Genomic DNA, 14,757 nt, shown 5'->3' on the forward strand with positions numbered 1-14,757 from the left:
CTCCACACCACTTTGACAAAACCTCCTGCGCCCTCCGCCCACCATCAGAGATGCATTTCTCAAGAATTTCCACAGCTCAGCTCTCCAAAAGAGACAGCAATAGCTAAAACGCACGCCATGACATTTAGATTACACAGTCAGATGGATGCGCTTTTAGTGTTCGTGCACTTTATTCACCTATCAGTCTGTCAGAAAAGGATGCTAACAGCATGTCGCTTAAGCACATTACATACGTCAAACGATGCAATGCGGTGAAAGGTTGTGTTTACTTGGCACTTTTTATTTTAAAAGTGTCGCTCCTCTTTCTGTGTTGGGTATCCAGAACAACATCTGCGTTGCTCAAAATGATGGGTTGTGTTTTTTTCTTTTTTTAACGGGAGCCGATGCACCTGGCTGATTCTAAGGGAATAAGTCATTACTTTCAAATATTTGCAACGTCTTGCGTCATGGCATTTGTTCTCTAAGAAAAATACGGTGTAGATGAGAGAAATCATAAACTTCTTGTTTTCAGGTTTTGGAAAGAGAAAAGCGGTTTGAAATAGTGAGGAAAAAGTTGAAAGAAAAAACAATTACAAGGTCAAAAAATTGAAACCCCTAAACCAAATCAATGCTTGTCCAACAACAGTAATGCCTTTTGTGAATGAGGGAGTAACTCTACACTATGTCAGGACTCTGGATTGTTCGTTTGTGTTTTCTATGGAGGTTCAAAACCGACATAATTAGAAATAAAAGCAGAAATATGTATATTTTGTTTTTCCTTTTTCTTATTCATGCGCTTTCATCCAAAAATGTGTACTTTTTGTTTTCGTTCTACATGCGTTGCCATCAAGAAGTGTATGTATTTTGTTTTTCCTTTTCCTTATAATTGCATTGTTGTTTTTCCATTTTCTTATCTACTCTTTTTACTTCACCATATGCATTTCCGGCTATTTTGCAAATGAGGAGGGGCGGCGTCTAGATAGAAGTATACCAACTTCTATCTACTGGTTGGTCAGCGTTACGCTCAGCTGGCTACAACAAAGATGGCGACCTACAATCAGTTTATCAGTGAGCTGAAGCTTAGCCACTTTGTTAGAAAATAGTCCCATAAATCCTGACTCTTTATTCTCTGTGTAGACGCTCAGACAGAACGTGTCTTTCAGTTAGCGACTCTCGTGGACACAGATGTCAAACGTCAGAGCCTGAAAAGACGACTCTGGACCATCGCGCATTGTGTCTCCGGTTCACAAATGCGACATTTAGTATTCATCTGTGTTCTTCTGGGATTGACAATCCTGTCAAGGCTGCAGGTTCTCCTTGTTGCTGGTGAACCTTGTCCTACCACACTTCTTTCTTCCTTCCACTCAATTTTGTGTCGATATGCGTGGATAAAGAACTCTGAACAGTCCGCTTCACCCATGATGACCTTTTATGGCTGAGTAAGTTTATTGAATAAAGTACGATTGTTTTTTAAAGTTAAACTCTTGTATTTTAGAAAGAAGTTGCCTGTGTTTATCCCATACGTGTGCAGTGTCTTGTAGTTCAAAGAACGCCAGCGTTGGAGTTATACCTACATCTTCTGTTGTTTTGATCTTTTGTTGTTTGTTTTTATGATTGGTAATGTTGATCTAAATGACTAGTTTGTTTTTTTTTAGTCCTGAACTAAATGTATAGCTACTAGCCAGACCAGACCAACAGATGGAAGGATGGTTTCACACAGAGTTAAAAGTCACTTTATTAGATGTGCTATTGAACTTCATGCTTTCAGTGCCAAATGAATGGTGAGTGGCAATGAAAAGCCGAAGAATGTGACCAGAAAAGATCACCTTAGGGACTCTAATAGAACCTGAAGCAGAATACAATCAGAGCAATGAAGGACATAGCAAAACAAACAAGTGTAGGGCAATAAAAGGCCCTACACTGTAATACATTCCACCTCAAGTCATCAGATTCTAACATTTAGTGTTTTATTACCGCTCGGGTCCAATGAAATCAACCTTTCCCACCCGCACCATTTTCCTCCGGGTTGCAGCAACGAGAATTTTTCACTTCGCTGGAATAGATTTTTCTCAGCCACCGGACAATTTCAAGTAGGTAATTTGAAACGAGAGCCGGTGAAGCCAGTGCTCAGACGTGACGCTTTGAAGCGTCTCAGAACCACTGGGATATGAATACAAGAATATTGTGTGAGCTCAAATTTTCCCCCTTATGTACATTTCTTCATTCAAACCTCGAAACAATCTCCATGTGATCGATTTTCAGGGGTTTTTTTTTTTATTCCTGCAGTATGTCACAGTGGGTTGACAACCTGTAATTTTCTTTTGTAATATGTGTGACCAATTAGCCGCCTGCTATTCTTGATTGCTCACCCAGCTTTACGTTCACTAGTGACCCAGGCAGGCAGTGTGAATGTTCAGCTCATAAATCGCCATGAAGCCAGAAGGATAAATAATAGACTGCTGTCAAACAACGTAAACAGATTAAAAAATGACTTCTACTCTATATTGCGTCTGCTTTTCTATATGTATCCTCATCATCTATTCTGACTCTTTTCTACCAAATGTGCAGTTTCAGTGTGTCGGTGTGCTGATGTTGTGAAGCAACTGGACTGGCTTTAACGTTTCTCAAAGCAGCAAGCGTCGCACAATACCCAAAACACGACTGCTGCTGTCAACCAAAGTTAGCCGATTTCAAACAGCGACAGTCGTGTTGCACTGGTTCAAAAATTCAAAATCTGGAAAAAATAAAATTGATTTCTATCTGATATCAACAATGATGGCCTCAGTTGCTGCTGTTAGAGCGATTGATTCCTCTGACAGCTCGCCTTCCCACAGCTCATCTCGGTCCCGCCGAGCCTTTGTGGCGAGAATAAACCGATAACTTTCCTTCAGCTGAAGAAGAGGTGGATGTTAGTTCATGTGCAAATCGATCAGGGTGAGCGGGTGGAGGGGGGGATTCAGGAAGGCTACCGTGTAGCGAGCAGCGAGTGAATCAATCAATCAAATTTGGGAGCCAAAGCCCCGTAAAAACTGGAAGGACTGAAAGCGGAGGGAGTCAGCATATTCACATCGCGAACGTGTTGTATGATACATCCTACAGCCAACTGAGGCTTCCTGTCTGAAGGCTTCTGAATCATTACAAGCTGAGAAACTGGGCTTTGGTCTTATTGACTGCTGTGTGACGAGCGTCTGCCACTAATAAACACAATCTTTCCACAAACACCGCCGGGGTCAGGCTGAGGGTCCTTACTGAAAATGGAAAGATACAGACCGTCTTACAAGTAACAATGACGGATTCCCAACTCATCTGGGCCGTGAAATGTTTTAATGTCTCCTTAGAAGTGTTTTGAAGGGCACCCTTATACTGTGTCAGTTTTAAAAAAAGATTTAAACAGAAAAATTCAGTACCTGACAGAGAAGGAGACAGGAAAAGACAAATAAAAGTCCACAGTTTTTGTTTTCACAAAGAGAGTGAGGTTTGAATAAATCCAGTTTCTCTCATCTCTACAGTTTGAGTTCAGGTCTGACAAGTCCATATAGACTCTGATATTTATGCTTATCTAATATAAACAGAAAGCATGAGGGTTTCTTAAATCCCAAACTCTGTTTTGACAAATTGTTGCTTGGTGCACAATCACGTTTGATCCGTCCAAAAGTGGGAACGAGAGATAAACAAAATGCATTTCAGACTCATAAATAAACCAAAAAACGGCACATTAGTGCTGACTGGAAGATTTAGGTTTAAAGTTATCTTTTATTTCTGCTAACATGTTTCATTGGAGCAAAAGTGGTATTAGAAGTGAAATTTCCAACTTCAACATGTCAATCTGTGAAAGGAGCAAAAGATTAGGGTGATGGTAAGGAGTCCTTCCAGCCTCAGAGGGATGGAAATATGACCAAAAAAAAAACCTGTAAAAATGGGAGAAAACATGGCAAAACTTTCTGCTCTGCAGTTACTGGGCGGGTTTGATGGCTGCAATGCAAACCGTTTTTTAATTGGATATTGGGATGTGCAAAACGCTATGGAAATAGAAACAAATAATTCTGTCTTTTCATACTAAATTCCCAATTTGACGTGTTTTATTATCTTCTCAGAGAAGCTTCATTCCCTTTTAAAAACAACTTTAAATAAAACAGTGACTTTTTCTTTTGTTTTTGTCATAACTTCAACAGGGGGCCTCGCATGGCGCTGCTACCCTGTGTGCAGAGGCTGCTGGTTCCCGCTGCGACCATCCGCAGTCTGATTCCTAACCTTGGGACCTTTTGCTCCATGTCTTCCCCTATACTCTCTCCTGACTGTTTCCTGTCTGATTGCTAGATCTCATCTAACCCAGAGTTTGGTGTGTGTGCTTGTGTGGCGGGGGTGGGGGTATGTGTGTGTGTGCGTGTGGATGCTTCAGTCTCACTGTTGAAAGGAACAAGCTGAGATGTTTCTGGATCTCTGCCTTTCAGGGGGTTTTTCTACCAGACCCCAGAACAGTGTGGGGTTTCACTCCTGCAGCTGATCTTTGGCTCGATCTCACACAACCAGATAATAATGAAGAATGGGAAGGAGTTCTGCAAGAAAATAGCTCTGTTTTCAGTATGAATGCTGTTTTATGGTGGCAATTTAACTTTTTCGTCAGTTTTAACATTTAAAGTGACGGCATTATGAATTCACCAGGCACATGGGGCCATTTTATAACACAATCATGTAACTATGCTGCCTTAAGTTGCTGTATATATCAAACATGACTTGAAAGAAATATGATTTCCCAATTAGACTCCATGAAATTGGCCTCTGTCTCTTTAAGAAGCTCCTACTCTTTCCAACACTCCACCTTTAGCAAGTCATCATAACAGTTCACAACAGGTTAATTATGATTTGTCAAACTTGGAGGAAGGAATCAAAGCATTTGATTCTGGAATATGAAGCTGTAAAAAGGCACTTTATACATAATACTGCCCTCTAAGTTCTTATTTTCAAAGTGATTCGCGATTCTCTCATTATTCTTAGCTATGCAGCAAAGACAGGTTAAGCTGACCCACATTTGCAATTCCTCTATAAAGTTCCTCCGCTTCTTTCGGAAACGAGTTGGAACTAAAAAGGCGTCCTCTCTGCCGCTTTGAGGCTTTAAAAGTCTAGTCGATATCTGGGACGACTTTTCTACTTGTGGAAAGAAGGGCAAGTGGATAAAAGTGCCGCACAGACAGACAGACAGACAGAGCAGCTGGCCACTCAGTCTTCAATCAGCATATAACTTAAGAACGAATTTAAAGGACATCACCGACTCTCCTCCTGACCTTACTTTCTCAAGCAGGTCGTTCCTCTACTTACTCCACTCCTTCCCCACTCAGGCTGCCCGCCATCTTGTTCGACATTCCAGCGCTGTTTGCGCCAGCTCCTCCTGCGCTTCCCCACAAGTCTGAACACACCGAAGACGACGTCAACTGTGGGCCTCCTGTCTGATAAGAATTCAGTAAGGCACCACAACAAGTGGCTCTTGGCTGCTCTCTGCTCCAACTGTGTTCGCTGAGCTGATCAAACAAATCCCTGTGTGCTTGCAGGAGAACCTCTGCAGGAAAACCGCCCGGGGGTCAGGAAGGTGTGCGGCATCTTGAATACAAACCCTCCCGTCGAGTCACCTTTTGTTTCTTGTCGTGAACTGATGGAGCAAGCACACTGCGTTCGAAGAGGATGTTTCCCCGAGACGAGGCAATCGGCTGAAAGATGTGGAGCTTTTTTTTGTCGATTAAAAACATCCGTCTCGAGGTAGAGAGTGGAGCTCATGATACAGGTAATCCTGAGGGGGAGAAAAGGAAAGGTGGAATAGAAAGCGAGCATTCATAGAGCTGTGGAGAGGAGAGCTAGCATCTCTGTATCGATTGTTGAACTTGTTGAAACACGAATGATGCTGTTTGGCTGTGAAAACATTATATCAATACAGCACAGGATGGATGTTTATTGTCTGTAAAAATCGACAGAACCACGATCTGCAAATCAGACGTCTGTTTTGTTTTGTGACCTTTTTGTTAGTTTTACTTCTAAAAACCTTTTTGTGAGAAGGTTTTAATTGCAGGGTTTTCAGGTTATAAGCTGGGCACTGACATGACGCCCAGCCCACATGGCAACCCTCCAGGGAAACTTCCAGAAAACCCCAAAACCGCCGAAACACTGAGTTCCTTTAAGCTAAGAATAAAATCCCATCTGTTTGGAGTTGCTTTTCATTTCTAGCAACTGAAACATTGATCTGTAAATTTGGTTGATGATTTTGCTGATGACATTTGACAAAATGTGATGTTTATTGCTGTATAATGTTTTTTATGGTATAGAGCACATTGGACTGCCTCGTTGCTGAAATGTCTTATGCCGATATACGTGACTAGACGAAGTGGTAAAGTTTCTACATTTGGACTTGATTTTCTTCCATTAACATTTACATTTGCTGTTCTGTTTCAGATTTCAGGGTGCATTGTGGGTACGGCAGTCCCTCCGATGAACACAGAGTGATATTTCTCAATGCAGCTCACCTGGATTTGACTCTCTGCCTGGGCCATTAGTGCATATCATCCATTTCTTTTTCTGCCCCCTTTTCAGTCTGCCAAGCTGCCAAATAAAGCTTTAAAAGCAGCATGCATTAGCCAGAGGCATCCCCTAGCAGAACACTGTAAGTTATATACCCAGAGATCTTTATCATTCTGAGCTGAAAAAAAAAGTAGCATAAACAAAATGTTTGTAAAAAAAAAAAAAGAAAAGAAAAAGCCTATAAAAAGGAAGAAGGCTAGCTTAAAGAAAACGTTCCTCCTGGACCATTTGAATGTATTTTTCAAACTCGTAGCTTTTCTTCTACTTCAGGTTTGTTTGTGCCAGCAGGAGGGCCTCCCTATGTAAAACGAGGCGGCTGCTTGATCCGAGTCGAGGACGTGGAGGAGTGAACAACCTGCTGGAATAACTAATGACGGCTTTGGTAATTGCTACCGTTATATTGTTCACAGTTGTGGCTTTTAAATTTAACAAGATTCGACAGCAATTTCATTGAACGTAACAATCTGGAAGAATCCGCAGCTGCCAGGCTGACGGCTGAATCCTCCGCCGGCGCTTCAGAGAAACTGAAGGGAAGTGATTACGAAAGTCATGACCAAAACGTTTTGGCACAGACACAAATATTGTGGCTTAATCTTCAGTTTTGACATTTTCAGTCGTCGTCACATTAATATGCGGCGTGATTAGATGTTTACAAACTAATTGCGAAAACATTTATGCTTGCTTAATTTTTTTATGTTTCTTTTTCTTTGAAAAAATAGATCCACCGTCTTTTCGCCCCGACACTGAGTTGTACGCAATCTTCACCTCGGGATATTTATATCATCAGCATCTGTAAATGCCTGACAGAGTTCAATTGAAATCAGACTGTTAGCCTAATTGGCAGACCATAAAAGCTATAAATCTAATTAGCAGGCTATGGATGCTAGATGAACGGAGGTTTCGCCTCAAATCGGTGTCTTGTGTCAGCAGCGATTGCTTTCAGAAGAATAATAGTGTTCTGCCATCACTGATTTGCATCAGAATAGCCTCACATGGCAGAAAATTATTTATCCAGACAAGATTAGCAGAACTTCAGTTCAGTTCTCAGTCTTGGCAGCCAGTGGAGGGAGGATAAAACTACCACCAACATAGAGAGCGATGCAGTAATCAGTTCTATAGCTGGTGAAAGTGTGTGTATCGTAAAAAAGGCTTAACCTTACCTGAAAGACAAATGTAACAACAGCTTGATTTGAGAACTGATGTCGATGGTGGCATCCTCACCAAACAAGATGTGCCTAGTCTTTTGTTTAATCAGATACAAGACAAATTGGTTGCATCTGTACTGTTCCACCATACAGCTACAGAAAGGAAGTGTTCAATGTTACTATTAGCAGGTGTTTGAGACAGGTAGATCTGAAGATCATCTGCATAAAATTGAAAGGGAAGATGATCTACATGTATCTCTTTCTCTACCATTTGTGGCAAATGTTCCTGTTTAGATTCTGAACTGTAAAAATCTGCAGCTGCCAGGTTGACGGCTCAATCCCGTTTGACTTTCTTAGCGTCGGCGATCCAGCCAAATTTGCTGTACCGTAATTCCACCACACTTTGCACCGTCTGAAAGATTCCAGCGGTTTCTGAAAGGCTGCTCTTTCCAGCCAATATCGGGTTATTATCCCGCTGTAGCAAGAAGTGAAATTAATCTGAGAGGCCACTCTTTTAATAGGCTGTAAATTGCGAAAATAACTTGCTAGATATTGAAAGTTCCAGTTGTTATAAATAAATGGGCAAATATATTTACTCACAGGACATTTAAAGAACTGCGTACAATTAAAATAAGCAATAATGTCCAGGCGGAGATTTTAAATTTAGGACATAAAGGGTTAAATTCTGAACTTCCTGTTTAGATTCTGAACTTCCTGTTTAGATTCTGAACTTCCTGTTTAGATGCTCTGATTCTGGATCTTAGCCAGATGCAAAATGAGAGAAGCACAGCTGCGTGGTTGTACACCACAGTGAGATTTTTGCTATTTGCTTTGTGAATCAGGTAGTAAGCAGGTTACAAGAATAAAAGCTGTGGAAAACCCGGCATAAATCCACATGTAGAGCATTGGTAGTGACTCTGAGAGAAGTTAAACAAGGATAAACTTATACATTACTGAGATTTTATTCCAAAACTGCAGCCGTTTTTTCCCCCCTTTGGCTTAGATGTTCTTCCACGAGTTGATGTCGCCGTGTAACACGTCCAAACATTTTAGCCATTTCCAATAAGCACCAAGAACCAAATACACCATCTGTCTGTGCAGGAAAAGTTGAACGACTAACTCTGAAATAGCATGGCTCGGTTTAAATCACAGAAATACAAACAAGCTGACCTTTCCGGGGAGGCTGCATGTGTAGCCACAGAGAGAGAGAACCAGCCGGCAGCTCATTAACAGCACCCCACTGGTTCTGCAAAAGCTCCAAGACAATCTTTTATCTACAACTGGTTTGGTAAGCAACACAGATAATAATAATAATAAAAAAGGTCAGGACTGTCAGTGCCAATATGAAAACCCAAATCCTCCCAAATCATGATAAAGTAGATGTGCAAAAGTGACTCTGTTCCAGAAAAACAAACAAGTATGTCAAAATGTAATTGGTTTATTACAGCAGAGAAACGTCAGACATAAAGATTTGCTTTGTTGTGTAAAATTATATAAGTAAAAGCCTTGATCAAAGTGCAATCATCTCTCTCTTCATATCTGGCTGCAGTCTGCAGTCGACAACCTCTCCCATCAGATCAACACGCAAGCTTTCAGCACACAAACAGATTAATACATCAGCAGGCTGCAGCCAAGACCAAGCAAAGGTCCAAATCATGCCTGTGTGTCGTGAGGGATTCTTCCAGAGTATGCTCATCTGGACACAGTGAGATATTACAAAAACAAAAACCTTGGGAGGAAAAGGCTCAGATCATTTTCACAGCGGACGAGCGCTCCCGTTATCGCAGGCAACGATTTGTAACGCACAAAGTCGACTTAAAACAGTCGTGACACCCTGCTGAGCAAACACAGAATCAGGGAACGTTTCCCTACGAGGGGAGTGGCAGAATCAATTTATCCCAGCTTGACTCACCGTCAGTGTTGTGACATTATTCTTACCCTTATTAGCTCTTGCTTTTGACAACTTGTCCTGGAAGATTACTGCCTGAAAGGAGTGCAGGAGCAATTAAGATCCAGCAACACTTGGAAGAAAAAAAAAAAAAAGGTGGTTTATTTGCCTTGTGACGCAACGACGGAACCGGAGTCGTCTTCGTGAACCGCTGCACCCGAAACGCATCGAGGAATTCGTTATGTGAATTATTTATCATCTAAAAACATGTAAAATTGTAGAAATATCATCATGAGCTCGAGAATTTAAAACTCAACATCCGCCTTTCCGTTGTTTTACGAAGCGGACAATCAACCGCTTTTCTGACACTAAAGGAGCCCCTAAAGCCACACGTCTCTAAAAGGCCCCACTATATATGGGTGGATAAATAGCAGAGGGTTACGACCTTTTTTCTGTAAACAGAAAACAATGAGATTTTCAAGAGTAGCTTCTTAATGGCAGCACAGAAAAGATCACAGTGACTACATTTAATGTTTCAGAAGATGAGTGGAAGAAAAATAGGTAAGATTTGTGATCGTAAAGCGGACAGATTTCACCTAAATCAGCTGGAATCAATTTTTTTTAACTTTGTGTTTGCAAGACAACTGCTCTACACACCGGACTCCAGGCACGCTCTCCAAATATCTCCCCCATACAGAAACCCATGATAATTAGCTCCATCAACTACTTGTCGTATCAGAGGCCAATCAAAAAGCAGATTAGATATCATCATATCCATTTATTGACTTCCTATTAGATCAAAATGACTCTCTAAGGCAAAAATAACACATAAGAGAACAGATGGAAAAACATTTCCTCTAAATCCCGTTCTAACACCAAACACAAGTAAATCTTGGACTAAAGAGATTTTCAGCTGCTTCCATTCACCTTCATTAACCAGAAACTTTACGTGGATTGTTGATGGTTGTGTGCATCACAGAATGAATTATGATTTAAAGGCAAGTCAGTTTAATTAGAGCGAGCTTTAAAATTCCTGAACCCAGTGCCGGATAGAAAGGTCTCCAATTTATAGCTTCTCGTATCACATTTGTCCAACTCTCTTGTGCTCACATTCAACCTGTGGACTTTGCTATCACCATTCTTGTCTTGATCATTGCGTTATGCACTGATGTCCAAGTTTATCGTTTCACTCTTTTGCAAACTTTGCATTCCCACCTGCCCTAATGCAAACTTTGATTATTTTTTTTAACATTTTTTTATTAGCTTGGCATGGATGTAGGTATAATGCTCATCAGCTACAAGCCAAGACACCATTATGAACACAAAGCCCCAAAGACAGTAAAAAAAAACAGCTTTTAAAAGTTTTTAAGTATTTTTATTTCACTGCTTTTGAAGAAAGCCGGGGATTTGATGTGAAACGCAACGTGAAGCCTAATTACGAGAGCAACAAAATGAGACGACTCTTGTCAGCAGGCCAAAATGTAGGCTGCATTAAATGTCAGTAGCAAAGTTCTAAAAATCGTGCTTCATTATGTTAAACGCCAAACTGGATCGCACATCACCGCAGGAAAAGCCACTCACAAATAATCAGCGCACGGCCCATCAGCACAGACACGCGGGACGGCTGTTTGTATGTCAGGCCGGAGAGCTCAGGATGAAAAGCCCGACTCAAGAGCTCCTCCTCAGACTTCACTGACACTTCAGGACGATTAGAGAAAAGGCCAGAGTCAAAGCTCACAGACTGTGGCGTTGATAGCGCCCCCATGTGTTATCTTAAAGCACTGGGAGTTAACTTTTCTTCTTTTTTTTTTTTTTTTTTAGGTTTTGTTGGCTCTAGTGGCCTTTATTTGATAGTTAATTGACAGGAAAGTGGGTAATGAGAGAAGGAAAAGACATGCGGGAAAGGTCGCCAGGCCAGGAATCGAACCTGCAACGGCAGCATCAAGGACTAAGGCCTCCATATATGGGTTGAGCTTAACCCCTGCGCCACCACAGCACACCCCTTCTTTTTTTTTTTAAACCAAATTTGATTTACATCTGAACTCACTAAAACGGTTTCTCATTTCTGCAACGTCCAAATTATAGCCCGGTTACACGGCAAACAATACGGACGCATTCAGCCGCCGCCACATTAATTAAGACTCATTCAGACAGATTATTTTCTGAGTAATCCTGCAATGTTTATTCATCCGATCAGTGGGTGGCACAGCACTGTTGGTTCTTAATAGCTCTTACGCAGTTGTTCTACGCTCATCTATGTTCTAAACATCTCACTTTTAAATCTCGGCAGCCTCCAGACGGCAGCCATGCTTTTAGCCTGATGATATGCAGATTGCTTTTCTCTTTGAAGCGCTTGTAAGGTTGTGTTGCCCACAGACCGTCTGGCTGTCAGCGCCAGCATATTCCTGACCCACATTAATAAATCCAGTTTGATTTCAGACAAATTTAAAGAGAGGTTTGTTTTTTACTTACTGATGATATACATCTTGACAGCCAGGCCTTCAACTCTCTCCATCTCATTCGTACAACACCGCTGCTGTCAAGATTAATAAGTGTGTCTGCACATCGTCCGGGCTGTTGCCTCCATTTTATGTAGACGATAACACAACGGGCTTTTAAAACTTCTAGAGGATGTTCATTCAGAAAACTGTGACACAAATATCTGTCCTTTATAACAATGTAGCTCTGTGACCTTTTATGCCTGAAAAAGAATAACGTGAATTCAGTGAGATTACCTACGACCAGACAAAGGATTCAAATGAGAATGAGTGAAACATTCAGGAATCTGACTGATGTTAGAGGAACTGTTGTGGTTTTATCTAAGCTGCACTTCAGGTAAAGCATGTACGGAAGAGGATTAGGGCTAATTAGACCGCTGAAAAACAAACAAAGAATTTGGACTTTCTTCTCAGAATTTTGACTTTTTTTCCTCAAATTGGGGCCTTATATAATTGACTGTAACACATTGGATTAGTTTGACATTTAAAATGAAGCTTACTGAAAATTTAAAAATAAAAGCCTCAATATTCCTCTCAGGTTAGTGCACCGCCATAGGCAATAGCCTTTTCCCTAAAATAAGCATTTCAGCCATTTCTTATGTATTAGCTATGTTTAGTATACTGAATGTAGGAAGTGAATGTAAGACAACATGCTAGTGATGCCCCACATGCTACTCACAGCATTCATGCTAACATTAGCATTTTGGCTAATTTTAGCTTATGCATTAATTTTAACATACTGAATGTTGCAAGTCCATGTTAGTCAACATTCTGGTGATTCTCCACATGCTACTTTGTAATTTTTGAGCTAAGCTTAGCATTGATGCTAATTTTTAGCCTCAGAACGCTGGGTCCAAACCAACAGGCACACTTTGGCAGGCCCCGGTTAAATTTCTTCAGGAATTTTCTAGTTTTTACTTTAATCTTCTGAGATCAAAAGTCAGGATTCTTTATTGGGTTTTTTTCAGTGACCCTAAACCTTTTCCCAAGGCATGAGATGCTGAGTGTCCAGTATATCTTAATACCCTCATTGTGTAATTGTATTATTTACCTGTTGTTTCAATGGAGTAGGAAGAAGTTGAACCTTAAGAAAAATATAAAAATAAAAATACACCATTGCCTTCCTTTGAATTTGACATAGTTTCACAAATTTTCTTCCCTGAAAATAATTCAGTGGCAACTGTATTTTTTAACAGCCCTGAGATTTGAATGTTGCAGGTCTGACCCAGGACTACGTTTTGGGTTCAACACAATCATCCCACAGCATCTGGCAGGAAAACTGGGACACCTGGGCTTCAGCACCCCCCTGCGCAACTGGCTGCTAGACTTCCTCACTGACAGACCTCAGTCAGTCCGGATCGGACAACACACCTCCGATGTCATCACCCTCAGCACAGGCTCCCCTCAGGGCTGCGTCCTGAGCCCTCTGCTGTTCACTCTGATGACACACGACTGCGTCCGCAGGGTTCGCCACCAACCACATCGTGAAGTTTGCGGACGACACAACGGTGGTGGGCCTCATCAGAGACGACAATGACCTGGACTACAGAGAGGAGGTGGAGCACCTGGTGGACTGGTGCAGAGACAACAGCCTGATCCTGAACGTTGACAAGACGAAGGAGATGATCGTCGACTTCAGGAAGAACCGGCCCAGCCACGCTCCACTGCTCATCAACAGCTCGGCTGTGGAGGTGGTCAGCAGCACCAAATTCCTGGGGGTGCACATCAATAACGACCTCACCTGGACTGTGAACACCACGTCTCTGGCCAAGAGGGCACAGAAACGCTTGTACTTCCTGCGGAGGATGAGAAGAGCACACCTGCCCCCGCCCATCCTCAAGACGTTCTACAGAAGCACCATAGAAAGCATTCTGACCAGCTGCCTCTCTGTGTGGTGTGGAGGCTGCAGTGCCTCCGACTGGAAGAACGTGAGGAGAGTGGTGCGGACAGCAGAGAGGATCATCGGGGCCCCCCTTCCCTCCATTCAGGACATTTCATCCCAGCGCTGCATGTCCTGAGGCCAAAACATCGTCAGTGACCCCTCACACCCCCACCATGGACTGTTCTCCCTGCTGCCCTCTGGAAAGAGGTTCCGCAGCATCCGGTGCAGGTCCACCAGGTTCCGAAACAGCTTTTTCCCACTTGCCATCAGACTGCTGAACTCTTAACTGGACTGCACTCAAAATCTGGTCTCCACTTCATACCTTGCACATGTACAGAGCTAAATAACTTCTATTTTACTGTCAGTCCTGCACTTTATATTTTATATTCATATTTATATTCATATTTTATACTGTATTTTATTTTATTCTGGAGTAACCTCACAACATTGGAACCTCAAAACATTGTCCTGAGCCGTATGCAAAGAAATTTCGTTCTGTATACACCCTGTGCATGCAAAATGACAATAAAGTCAGTCTAAGTCTAAGTCTAAGTACTAACATTGCTTGACCTCATTCCATGCTATGCAGATTCTCTGTCTGTACTAATGAAGGTTCGCTCACTTGAACATGCGGAATGGCTGAATCTGATCTACTATCACTTTAATTTGTCTAACATTTTTGATGTTATTTGGGAGAAGTCTTTGAGTACTGACATTTCATTTCCTGATTGTCAGCCAACTCTTACATCAGTCAGACATCTACACCAGGACTATGTACAATATGCAAGCATCTATGGTAAA

This window comes from Xiphophorus maculatus, chromosome 9 (assembly GCF_002775205.1).
Source record: "Xiphophorus maculatus strain JP 163 A chromosome 9, X_maculatus-5.0-male, whole genome shotgun sequence".
Lineage (NCBI taxonomy): Eukaryota > Metazoa > Chordata > Actinopteri > Cyprinodontiformes > Poeciliidae > Xiphophorus > Xiphophorus maculatus.